This window comes from Panulirus ornatus, chromosome 58 (genome assembly GCF_036320965.1).
Source record: "Panulirus ornatus isolate Po-2019 chromosome 58, ASM3632096v1, whole genome shotgun sequence".
Lineage (NCBI taxonomy): Eukaryota > Metazoa > Arthropoda > Malacostraca > Decapoda > Palinuridae > Panulirus > Panulirus ornatus.
The window spans coordinates 19,372,399-19,386,492 of record NC_092281.1 but is presented as its reverse complement, the minus strand read 5'-3'; positions in this window follow the sequence as shown (position 1 = coordinate 19,386,492).

The following is a 14,094-nucleotide window of genomic DNA, read 5'->3' as shown; positions in this document are numbered from 1 at the left end:
CTGACCATTCTGAGGCATGACTGCTGATAATTCACTGTTTAGGGCCAGTCAACCAAATTGCTATCCACCGACATACACCCACATCAATGCCGTGCGACTTGATTCGTGCTGGTAACCTTTGATGCGGAAACGTATCGAATGCTTTCTGAAAATCATGGTATATGACAACTGCTTGCTCTACTAGTCTTATCATACATATTGATTATGTCATAGAGGCAGTAAGGGAAACACACACACACACACACACACGCACACACACACACACACACACACACACATATATATATATATATATATATATATATATATATATATATATATATATATATATATATGATTGTTTTATCTAAGTTGTCTCCAGCATGTGTTAGGAATGTCTGTAATAACTTACTGTACGACCCTTGAACATGACTACGTCACTTTTGTACCTGACATACGAGCGTCAGGTCATAAACCACACCTTCCGACCCGAGAGTCGCAACGTCATGCTTAGGGGTCGTACCGTCGTGCTCAGGGGGCCGTACCGTCGTGCTCAGGGGGCCGTACCGTCGTGCTCAGGGGGCCGTACCGTCGTGCTCAGGGGGCCGTACCGTCGTGCTCAGGAGCCGTACCGTCGTGCTCAGGGGGCCGTACCGTCGTGCTCAGGGGGCCGTACCGTCGTGCTCAGGGGGCCGTACCGTCGTGCTCAGGGGGCCGTACCGTCGCGTGCGGCGCTTTAGCAAAGGTTTATCACCTCGACAAGGACGCTGGTGTGTTGCCACAGACACAGTATCACAACAATGTTAATTTTGGTGTACAGTAACAAAGAGACGAAGTGTTTTGCTCACGTCTGTGGTGCGGGTGCGAAGGCCGTGTGGTAAACTCGTTTTTAGATGTGACCATCGAGGGAAGCATACTGTCATGGAGCGCGAGACATTCAGAGAATGACTCTCAAAGTTTATATACGACTCAGGAACGAGGCAAGCCTATGTGTGAGTCAGCGTAGGGAGGAGTGAGGCGCTGAAAAATGGCTGTTGAGTCGCTGGGGAGAGAGAAAAAAAAAAATGGTTATTAATATCCGTAACCTCAGAGAATTGGCAAAGGTCCAATTATTCCACCTTGAGGAACTCTGATTGGAAGAAAAATGAATGTCTTATCAAAAGCTGACACAACATATTGTGACGAATGGCGACTGTCTTTTGCCAATTGTGAGCTTATTATCAATCACTTGCCGGACCTCCAACGTCCGGGTCATGAAGAATGATGTCAGAATGTTTCCACCAACCAGTTCAAGAATAGTCGCGCTCCGTTGGTGAAGCCAGCAACACCACGCAATATAGGCTGAATTGTTTCTCATAAGTCGACAACTAACTGTCAACAAGCATATTGCTGTCTCCGGGAGACAGTAGTATCAAAATCTATTGGACAGAAGCTGATACAGTATTACGTATCAATTTTACATGGTACAACAGTACATCTGCTCATGCGCAATAAGTGCATAAACCTAGTCGAAAGACGATCACAACCTCCCTGTATGGGTGCTAATTGTTAATGTGGTCTCCGTAATACAGAATGTATAGAATGGAGGAACCTGGGATAACTTTATAATTTGTACAATTGTAGGCCCTTACTTAGAGGTGATGATAGAGCTGTTCATAGAGCGCCGGGCTATCATCGAGTCTATATAGTTTCTGGCTTTGGAACACTGCGTCAGATAATGGTGGAGTGCGTGTGTGTGCGGGTGCTCTTCTTGCTGGGCACATAGCCGGCACCTGGTATGTGCGGGTCATGGAGATTGTGTCACCTGCCAGAGGGAGGGAGGGTGTAACCTGGCGATCGCGGTCTGTGCGCGTCTTCCTCATATGTTCCTGTCGTCAATGTTACGGCGGCTCTGAGACGCAGGAGTTAGTGTTGAAGCGTGTGGCTCGTAGGAGTGTCAGCAGTGACTCGTTGTTTGTATCCTGTCTGTATGCAGTCTCGTGTCCAGGATTCTCGAGATGATGCCGAACGGAGAGGTGCGCATCACAGTCTATCTGATCTCTGGTGGTGGCAAGGTTAGCTCTATGATCCGCTACCTCGTTTCCTGTGATGCCAATGTGAGGGGGAGGAGGAGGCATATTAAAGGAGATTTTCTGATCATTTTCCTCAGCTTGGGCGAGGCATCGAAAGACCAACAGAGTTGCTCCCACTGGTAACGTCACAGCTTTTCCCACCAACTGCTAGCTGGTACCTTTAAGGTCATCAGGGATTATACAAAAGAAATAATTATTATAATAGATTTCTAACTAGAATAAGTAAAAAGAATAACGACAATCACTCCAGACTCCGCCCCAGACTTCAGTCTTTTCACAGTTCGCCACGAAATTCATCCTCAGACTCCTGTCTTTCGGCTTCATGAAATCCATCCTCAGACTTCGGTCTTCCGGCTTGGTCGTCATAGCGAGATGTAGCTGGTCGTTGTAAGTTGTTGTACCGATTACGATTTGCTCTGGGTCTAATGAGCCTGTGTGTATGAGCCATTGCCCTGTCGACATCTCGCCCCCAATCCAAGGACATGTATGTCCTTATACTCTTCTGTTTTGTGAGGGACGTTGGCACAGGATCTCTTCCTTATGCCGTCGACTGTGTTTCCAGCCCTGCCAATGACTTCGCCATGCAGGTTTTCATCAACAGACAGCATACTCAGTACATGACCAGATATGGCCACAATCTGGAGGGGGGGGGCTGGTGATCGTCCCTTGTAGCTGACGTTGGACACCAGCGAAAAAAGGACGTGTCCCTGTAGGTAGAATGTTGGATGCTGATCCCTAGGCGTTATTACTCTGGTTTTCTTTTTCTTTTTAAGGGCAATTACCAGTCCTAGTTCATTGCAAGAACTGTCGAGAATATTCAGGGATCTCCCTGTGGACTGCAAAGTTGGACACTGAATAAGTATGTCGTCTGCGTAAACATGAATGTGATACCGGTCGGGAAATCGTTGAGTTGCAAGTCCGTTCATCAAGATACTGAAAAGCGTAGGACTCAGGACTCCCCCTTGTGGGGGGTTTCCTAGGTTCAGTGGTCCTGGTCTGTGAAAGATGACCCTTACATAAGACGGCATTGGTTCTATAAGTCCATGCAATCTTGCATGATATCAAGAAAAGTCCTCGAGATATGCGACACAGCTTGACCTTGCGCTGCTCACGCAGTTCCCTCGAGCGCTCTGCTAAGTATAGGCTGAGAGGAGAGAAGCCGGAAGTTAATGTGAAGGTAGTGTATTCTTGCCTGTATGTACAGCTGCGACTCGGGCGATATTCATCCTCCCTTGGGGGTGTGAAAAAGAAAGATATCCTTCTGTGAAGGTCTTAGAGAACTGAGTTAGGGCAGGTGCCGCCACGCCGTAAGTAAGGGTGTCAGGGCACGTTCCTAACTCCTCCTCCTCCTAAAAGCCATATCAAAAGCCAGGTCATCATACCCAAGGGTCGTAACCTAGTGTTTAAGGGGGTTGTGGCCTAATTTCCTCACGGTATTTATGTTAAATGTTCTTCCCAAGTCTTGCTAGACACTACTGGAAGTTCTCATGATTGGTGTATACCATCGTATCGCTAAGGACATCCATGTACATTTGTAGGGCTACATGGAGCAGCCTCCAGCTTGCATCGGAAGGCATTTATTAACAAGCGGTATGTCAGTATCTGTAGCACATCGATGCGACCCTTTGGTATAATGGACTAACCTACAGCATGATTGTTAAGGGCTGGGTGAAAAGGTCAGGCGATCACACTGGACGGACGTAGCGCGTCATGTTCAAGGATCGTGTATGGTTCTGAGTGTTAAGTCCTCACAGTCTGGCTCAGACGAGAAAGACTGGCAAGTGATTTGATAACTATCAGTTGGTAGTTTCCTACAAGAAACACCTGTGATTAATCTTAAGTGCGGTGGAAGTGAACTGGGTGCTCTGCTGGGGTAGGGGGTTAGTGACACCGGATATGAAGCGGTGTGGCCAGTATTACACTTAAGAAATAAGTTACTGTGACCATCATTATCTCCAGGTACGTAAAGCTGATCGCACTAGAGAGTGAACACATTCTTATAGGGCTCTGTTACAAGAACCTATGATGACGGTTCTCAACAAATTCGTTGACGTCAGCGTCTCAGAAAAATGGATGACGCGAGTGTTTTGTGTGGTGTAGGAAGTGGCGAAAGTCCACACTTAACGATAATGGTGTTGACTAAGACGATAACAAAAGAAAAATAGGTAAGTGAGGAGGATGTGGGGGGACCTCAGACCTGGTGACGTAGTAAACAAACAGGTCGGGCGGGGGCGAGTGGAACGACACATCTTTAAGGGCTGGTGTACTTCAGGCGATGTTTTGCCCCTCCCTCTGGTTGTACGGCTCCTCCTCATTCCAAGAGGCTTTGCGTGGTTTGTCTCATTAGTCAAGTCATATCTTATCACTTGTCTATATTTACACGTAGGAGGTTCATTTAGTATGGGCCTCGAATAGTGCGTAGGTCCAGTCCCAGCCTGGTGGACACCATCTCTCGCTCATGGTGAGTAACGCACGAACCTGAAGGCCTTTATATACATCTAGCAGAGAGCGCCAAGTTTTTACAGGGTGAACGCCTCATCCGCTGCTTTCAAGTCGGAAAAACAAACAAACATTGACTTGAACTCCCTCTGTGATAGAGAACGCACTGACCTCCCACAGCGGGAGACCTTTGACCTCGAAGTGTCAGGAGGACGATGACCTCCTGCGGTTCCCTTCTCTCTCGCTCTTTTTCTACCAGTTTCTTCCTCTCTCTCTCTCCCCCCAACCTGTCTCCATTCCTCCCTCTCTCTCCACCTTCTACCCCTCTCGCGGATGCCTGACGAGACACAGCCTCTCTCTCTCTCTCTCTCTCTCTCTCTCTCTCTCTCTCTCTCTCTCTCTCTCTCTCTCTCTCTCTCTCTCTCTCTCTTTCTCCACGGAGTGCCGGTGACAAGAGACTAATGCCATGGAAGATAACCACATAGCGACTGGAAGGAAGGCGTCAGGTAAAACGATAGCGGAGGGAAGGGATCACACGCTGGAGGTCCCTTCATGCCATGCTGAGCCTGGCAGATGATACTGAAGTACCTGAGTGTTAGGGGTCAACAGGTGTGTCATACGTGTGTCACTGTTGACACACCTGTCCTCACCTGAGTGAGTGACACATGCCCCTGATCGCAACGCCTGACTTATATAGGGAAGAGAGGAGGCAGAGGACACAAGAAGGATGGAGTAGAAGAGACTGGAGAGACGGGAGCTGAGACATAAGACTCCCCTTATTGGTATCGAGGAGTTCCAGGGCGTCCAGAGCTCCTGGAAGGGGAGAGAGAGAGAGAGAGAGAGAGAGAGAGAGAGAGAGAGAGAGAGAGAGAGAGAGAGAGAGAGGCAGTCGACTGCCGATTGGTCGGGCAAGGTAAAACTTAGGAAGGCCCTTAGATAGAGATTCATTTCCTGAACATTTACTCAAGGTTGATTTATATTCAACGAGTTGTCTTTGTTTTGTGACATTGGATGGATATGATTTCCTGATTGTATATACATAGTGCATGGGCCTGACCTTCCTGCAGGTTGACCTAAATACTTGAACTCTTTATCTGACTCGCATTACAATATGAAAGCATTCCAATGAGGATTCAGGCATTTAGATTAAATGTATCTGTGCCATCCACAAAAATAGAGAAAAAGTAAATTCCTTTTAAACTTTCATTCGTCATAAAATCTTGACTGGGCAGTTTTACACACACACACACACACACACACACACACACACACACACACATACACACAAATCATCAACTGATGTCTCATTCGGGAACGTATTTTCCAAACAACAGGACTCAGGCCAAACTACTGTATGGATCATCCTATTCAACACTTAATTTCGGACTTCACAGTCTATCACCAAGAGTCTATTGACATATTCTCACACGGTAAAATTATAGTTTTACTCTGTGAGTATTTTGTTAGCAGACCCATGATGATGAACTGGATGAAGTCCAAAAGGTTGAGTTCAATAAGATCAATGATCCATTCACCTATTGGCCTTTGTCTTGCTATATATATATATATATATATATATATATATATATATATATATATATATATATATATATCTTTCATACTATTCACCATTTCCCGCATTAGCGAGGTAGCGTTAAGAACAGAGGACTGGGCCTTTTTTGGAATATCCTCACCTGGCCCCCTCTGTTCCTTCTTTTGAAAAAAAAAAAAAAGAGCGGGGAGAATTTCCAGCCCCCCGCTCCCTCCCCTTTTAGTCGCCTTCTACGACACGCAAGGAATACGTGGGAAGTATTCTTAATCCCCTATCCCCAGGGATAGGGGATTAATATATATATATATATATATATATATATATATATATATATATATATATATATATATATATATATATATATATATTCCTATGAGTCCACAGGGAAAATGAAACACGATAAGTTCCCAAGTGCACTTTCGCGTAATAATCACATCATCAGGGGAGAGACAAGAGAGAAATATAAGTCAGTTGATATACATCGAAGAGACGATATATATATTGTATTATATATATATATATATATATATATATATATATATATATATATATATATATATATATATATATATATATATATATTGTGTCATACTGCTATGATATGACTAGGCTCATATGCATATGAGGACTTTTACACTATGGTCTGCAGGAGGTTAAAGGGAGGCGATATCAGTTCAGTGATGGCAGACGGTAAGTCGATCTGTCGTATGAAAAACATCATGGGATCGTGATGGTCTCATTTGTTATCGATATTTAGTGGATTCCAATCACTTGTAGCGCTTTGGTTCTATAAGGTCAGTCCAGTGTGATAACTGAAACCATTACGACAACCAGCGAGCAGTCGTGTTGTTTTGACAAAATTATATGATTTCCTTTTATATCTTAGCCTATCTTTATATCTTCTTCGGGCAAGTATCACATTCAATCATAAGATCTTATTAAATAGCACATTTTTTAGACATAAAAAAGTAAAAAAAAAAAGAAAGATATATACTTTGTTAAATCGCTTCCAAAACATTCGGTTCAGACGACGCTGTCAGGTAGCGTCGTATGGCAGGAAGGGAGTGTTGACGCTAGTGTCCAGTGTTTTTCCATATTATTTTCCCAAACTTTGGCCAACCATGACAAAGGTAGGAAGGAAATAATGTCACGCAGAGACAGTAGTGACCTTTGTAATTCTCTAAAATGTCGACAGCGCGAACAAAAGAATTCGCTTGCATTGCCAGTGACTTTGTCTAGTCTCTTTAACTGGTCTGTGGTTACGTTAGATGCATAGTCGCCCGCTGAACAGTAAGGATAGGTTATACCTTGTTGGAGGACGTCAATAGATAAGCTTGATGTTGCGGTAAGACCAGGAAAACTTTCTTGTGGTCCCTTTGAACGACGGCTGGAGTCCGCCATTCGTTTGGCAAATGGTGTGAAAGCCTTCATGTAACATCAGAACTCTTGAGTTTCGTAACCTAACGAGGTTTTTCTATTTCAGACGATATCATGATCGTTTCTAACATCCAGCTAATTTTAGGTTTAAGTAGGTAGGTTTGTCTGGTTGGTTGAAATTGTTTTCTGATGTCTTTGGAACGATTCATTTCTGTCTCAAATCACTACTTTTATGATTTCCCCCCACTGACCCATTTTCTTACTCTCTCCTACTTGAACTGTTGACAAATCACTTCGTTAGCCAATAGATGCTCGTTATCAGGGATATATGGCCATCGATGGTGTACAGTTTTATGGAAGATGTAGGGATAGAGAGACGAAATAACATGAAATTGAATAAGAAAAATGTGAGAAAGAAGTACTTATATGATATATATGGGGAATGGATATATGAAACAGAGAATACAGTAATTTCGAAGAGCGTACAGAAGTTCAATACAGTAATTTCGGAGGGCGTACAGAAGTTCAGAAAACCGTATGATGGTAGAGATGATTCCAGGGATGGGGTTGCAGTGAGTTTTAATCACCCTCCTCGTACAGTTGACGTTGGAAATTACAAGTAGGTAATTACATACGCACATATGCACAATCACACACTCACATGCACGTGATGTTTGCCATTTCATATATGCAAGGGGAGTCCCAGAACTGAATAGTCGGTAAGGGTGGGCGAGGCTACACTTCCTGAATGACGTTGTTACAATCATAACTGCTCTTTTTTTTTTTTTGCATGATAATGAGTCTTTGTCCCAGCCAATGCCCTTGTTATCATCGTTGCTGTAGTTACGAAGGCTATCCCCAAACGTTTATCGTAAATTCAGTTACGTCTCTGCGGAGTGTCCATAATAGTGTTACGTAATATAGAAATACCAGCTTTTGACGGCTAGGATAGTGGGAGTTTTTGAGCGTCTCCGGTATAAACCGGTCGTTGTAGTCTGTCTGGCTGGTGCTATGCTTAAGCGACTACCGAGGCAGTTAAGAATAATTTTACGAGCACGGGAGACCGGAGCGGTGGTGGGGAATATTTCTGAGGGTTGCCTTTGCTGGTGGAACGCAGTTGGTCATGAGTCAGGTGGAACAAGGCATTATTAGGCAGAAGCATGGCTGACGGTACGCCCTTCTACGAAACATGTGTCCCTTGCCCGGGAAAAAAAAAAAAAAACATTGACTAAGATGCATTGGAAAGGCAAAGAATGCGAGAATGTGCAGGATGATATGAAACTGTAGTGGCATTAGTAACATTAGTGGTTGCAATAGTAGTGGTGGTAATGACTTCAGTAAGAGCAGTAGTATAGATGTTAACCGTAACAGTAGTAGCAGTAGCATTAAGAGCAGTAGTGGCAGTAAGCAGTCACAGCAGCAGCAACAGTAGTAGCAGTAAGCAGTCACAGCAGCAGCAACAGTAGTAGCAGTAAGCAGTCACAGCAGCAGCAACAGTAGAAGCAGTAAGCAATCACAGCAACACCAACAGTAGAAGCAGTAAGCAATCACAGTAACAGCAACAGTAGAAGCAGTAAGCAATCACAGCAGCAGCAACAGTAGAAGCAGTAAGCAATCACAGCAACAGCAACAGTAGTAGCAGTAAGCCATCTCAGCAGCAGCAACAGTAGTAGCAGTAAGCCATCTCAGCAGCAAGATCATCAGTTAGCAGGAATCGCTGCTGGGAGCCAGAACATGTTCCCAGCCCTGGTGACTCACTCGCCAGTAACATGTAGAATATTTACGTCATGAAATGATCGAACTATGGAGGAAATCCCCATTACGTGTTCACATCCTCTTTTCATGACTTTATTCCCGTAAATCCGGCGTTTTCTTTCCGACTGTGTGGCAATGTATGCTTTACGAGTTTATTATTAAGACTATACCTTGATCTTGTACGTATATAAATTTTCTAAAGGGGCGTTGACCTTTTTTTTTTTTAAGAAATATGAAATATGTTTTTCTTAAGTCTGGACGAAGCCATGATAATCATTGTGTGTGTTTAGCGTCGGGGTATTATGTGGGGTATTAGTTATCAGTTTCGGGAAGGTACATGTTTGATATCTTTTATTTTTCTATTTATAGTTTTTTATCTTCGCCAGGTCGTATTGTTTTGATCCATAGCAGTTATAGGTACTTCCGTCCGTATGTGTTATCTTACATTTATTTCACCTGTATATTTTATTTCCCCCGTTTATATACCAGATGACCGCGGGTGTCTGGGTACCCAAGCAGCTGGACATGGTTGTCAGGAAACCAGAGCAGTTGGCAATGGTTGTTGCGGAACCCAGCAGGTAGCTGGCAATGGAAGAACTGAGGTGGTTAGAAACGCTGGAGGTCGTCAAAAACCTGATTTACAATACTTTTTGTTTTTTTTCGAGACGTGTCTGATGGTGGTGGCGTACTCTGGAACCTGTCCTCTGACATGAGGAGGAGTGGCTTTTAACTGACTTAAGTAATATGTACCGAGTGAGTCTCCGTCTCTGGCTTATAAGCCAAGCTAGGTTGACGCGCCAGTAAGTCTACTTAGACTGTAGTCTGAAGTACCTCAAGAGGAAGTATTTTACACTAGAATACAATCTGTAGACATTCATAGAGTCAGGGATTCATTATCATGTGTGTGGTGTCGATCCTCGAGGAAGCAGAGTGTGATGATGCAAGTACCATGTTCCCTGAACATAATGTATTATACACACACACACACACACGCTAGAGAGCGCTTCATACTGTTTACACGATTAAGTACCGTCTCTCTCTCTCTCTCTCTCTCTCTCTCTCTCTCTCTCTCTCTCTCTCTCTCTCTCTCTCTGGTGCTGCTGGGTTGTACGTAGTCTTAGAATTATCTTGAGCACCAGGAGGTGTTGGACTTTCCTCGGGTGTTGGTTATACCTTGACCCTGAAGACCTTAATGACTCTGGTAGTTACTAGCCTTACAGACCAATCGACAAACGGTATGTCGAACAACTTCATTGCTATTGGTCACAATATCAAAGAGTCCACCCTTTACCGATGCTTCGTGTACACAAGAGAAAATTTCTGGTATATGTGAACTTGTAAGATCGTCTCTGCTTTTACTTGAAGCTTTGAGTTTTGATACTGGTGTCAGTGTGGATGTAAATTTGACGTATGATTTGTCATATGCTGATTTTGCTACCTGATCTGCATAGTGTGACGAGCAACAATTTTCTTTAATCTACTTTCGTGAAGACATCATAAACTTGTACCGTCTTCAGTGCAATCCATCTTTATTGTTTACCTCAATACATTACAACGTGTAATATATATATATATATATATATATATATATATATATATATATATATATATATATATATATATATATTTTTTTTTTTTTTTTTTTTTTATACTTTGTCGCTGTCTCCCGCGTTTGCGAGGTAGCGCAAGGAAACAGACGAAAGAAATGGCCCAACCCCCCCCCCCCCATACACATGTACATACACACGTCCACACACGCAAATATACATACCTACACAGCTTTCCATGGTTTACCCCAGACGCTTCACATGCCCCGACTCAATCCACTGACAGCACGTCAACCCCTGTATACCACATCGCTCCAATTCACTCTATTCCTTGCCCTCCTTTCACCCTCCTGCATGTTCAGGCCCCGATCACACAAAATCTTTTTCACTCCATCTTTCCACCTCCAATTTGGTCTCCCTCTTCTCCTCGTTCCCTCCACCTCCGACACATATATCCTCTTGGTCAATCTTTCCTCACTCATTCTCTCCATGTGCCCAAACCATTTCAAAACACCCTCTTCTGCTCTCTCAACCACGCTCTTTTTATTTCCACACATCTCTCTCACCCTTACGTTACTTACTCGATCAAACCACCTCACACCACACATTTTCCTCAAACATCTCATTTCCAGCACGTCCATCCTCCTGCGCACAACTCTATCCATAGCCCACGCCTCGCAACCATACAACATTGTTGGAACCACTATTCCTTCAAACATACCCATTTTTGCTTTCCGAGATAATGTTCTCGACTTCCACACATTTTTCAAGGCTCCCAAAATTTTCGCCCCCTCCCCCACCCTATGATCCACTTCCGCTTCCATGGTTCCATCCGCTGACAGATCCACTCCCAGATATCTAAAACACTTCACTTCCTCCAGTTTTTCTCCATTCAAACTCACCTCCCAATTGACTTGACCCTCAACCCTACTGTACCTAATAACCTTGCTCTTATTCACATTTACTCTTAACTTTCTTCTTCCACACACTTTACCAAACTCAGTCACCAGCTTCTGCAGTTTCTCACATGAATCAGCCACCAGCGCTGTATCATCAGCGAACAACAACTGACTCACTTCCCAAGCTCTCTCATCCCCAACAGACTTCATACTTGCCCCTCTTTCCAGGACTCTTGCATTTACCTCCCTAACAACCCCATCCATAAACAAATTAAACAACCATGGAGACAACACACACCCCTGCCGCAAACCTACATTCACTGAGAACCAATCACTTTCCTCTCTTCCTACACGTACACATGCCTTACATCCTCGACAAAAACTTTTCACTGCTTCTAACAACTTGCCTCCCACACCATATATTCTTAATACCTTCCACAGAGCATCTCTATCAACTCTATCATATATATATATATATATATATATATATATATATATATATATATATATATATATATATATATATATGAACAGTTTTATAGTAAGTGATAGGAGTGAGTTTTGTACCTCCTACGGATCCCGGATGGCCCGCTGTAGGAATAAAGGTATCTATTCAGGTAGTTTCCTGGGAAGAGAAAAACTGGCGTCAAGGAATCCAGTTAGATGCCCGTCAGGCAGGATGGTACCGTTATACACAGACGTCAGACGGTCCTATGCAGGCGATCCAATCACAAACGGGTCGATGTGGAAAAGACTTGTTGTGAATGGCCAGACCAAGGCGCCACGCCAATACGAATGACCCTTAAAAGTGGGAAAGATTGATTGATTTTTTTTTTTCTTACAGTGGTGGGTGGGTTAGGTGGTACACACACACACACACACACACACACACACAGAGAGAGAGAGAGAGAGAGAGAGAGAGAGAGAGAGAGAGAGAGAGAGAGAGAGAGAGAGAGAGAGAGAATGGTATAAGACTTGAGGAAAGGGAGAGGCACAGTAAGGGAAGGGCGTAGATGGGACAGGGTTGTGAGTGGACGGAGTTAGGATCCTGATTGACAGTGGTAGAGGGTGCAGGGGCGTCGTGATTGACATAACGTTTGATGTAAGAAACTCAGGTTCTTTCTGAGATGTGTTTGGTGAAGTGGAGGAGGTGCCGGGTGGCGGTATGGGGAGTGAACCACGGGAGCGAGAGAGGCGATGGCTGCGAAACTCAGGTTATACGAGCTATTTTGGTTGTAGTAGAGGTGTGTGTGTGTGTGTGGTGAGGGGGGAGGAGGTGGTGGATAAGTAGAACGGGTGCAGATGGAGGGCGATGGACTTAGTAGTACCTCTCCGTCTCTACTGGGTAGAATTATTTACAGAGACGGGAGTAGAATTCCTTATGGAGAGAAGGCTATGTGACGTGTAGTTATCACTGTAGATGATGTGTGTGTGTGTGTGTGTGTGTGTGTGTGTGTGTGTGTGTGTGTCTGTGTGTGTGTGTAGACCTGAATCAGGTGTCGGTTAGGTCAGTTATGATCTAGAATCGTAATTTAGTATCAAAGTCAGGAGGGAATACTAACTACATCATGGCTAGGAGAAGACAAAGTTCCATAAAGAAAAAAAGATATTCAATTCTTGATTGATTGATGATTAGTTCTGATAGCTGTCTGATGATGATGATGATGATGATGTGTGTGTGTGTGGGTGTGTGGTGGCGTCAGGAACTCTTCAGCCATCGGAACCTGGAAGACTGACAGACCAAATGCAGGTGACTGACACAAAGTGTGTTTGGGTCGTCCAGGGAGTTCCAGTCACACGTGGTATGTAGTCAACACGATTGTGTATCATCATTCTATTTCTTCTGTCATCATTATAGTTTTCTTTTTTTCTTTTTTTGCTACGGAAAAAAAGAGAGGGGGCCAAAAAGACAAGATGTTGATGGCTGGAGAAAAATATAGAAATATTACAATGAAGAGAAAAAAAAAAAAGCGATGGACGGATGGGTATCACACAGGATGAGTGATCCATTACAGTCAATCAAGAGTGAAAGTTGATCCATCATCGGAACCCAGGCGCTAAATGACCTACCAGGGCGCTCCCTCAGCCGAGTGGACGGGGAGGGAAAGTGGGGTAGGTTGAGAGGGGTGAGGTCGGGAGTGGAGTGTGTTTCCTGGCAGAAGGTAAGGAAGAGGGATGGAGGGGTGAGGTAGTGTAGTGTAGGGTGAGGAAGGTGAGGGAGGCACTTGGTGAGGGTGTTGGTTAATAGTACGGAGGGAGTGGGTTAGTGGTGGAGGAGGGGAAGATTGACGGGAGGTAAGGCTTGTGGTAAACTGGAGGGTTAAGGTAGGTTGGGGGAGGTGGAGATGATTAACCCCTAGGGAGACGATGGTACGACCCTTAACCACCATGGTTCGACCATTAGGCAAGACGATACGACCAGTGAGCACGGTGGTACAATCATTAGGCACGACGGTGGACGACCCTTGAGCACT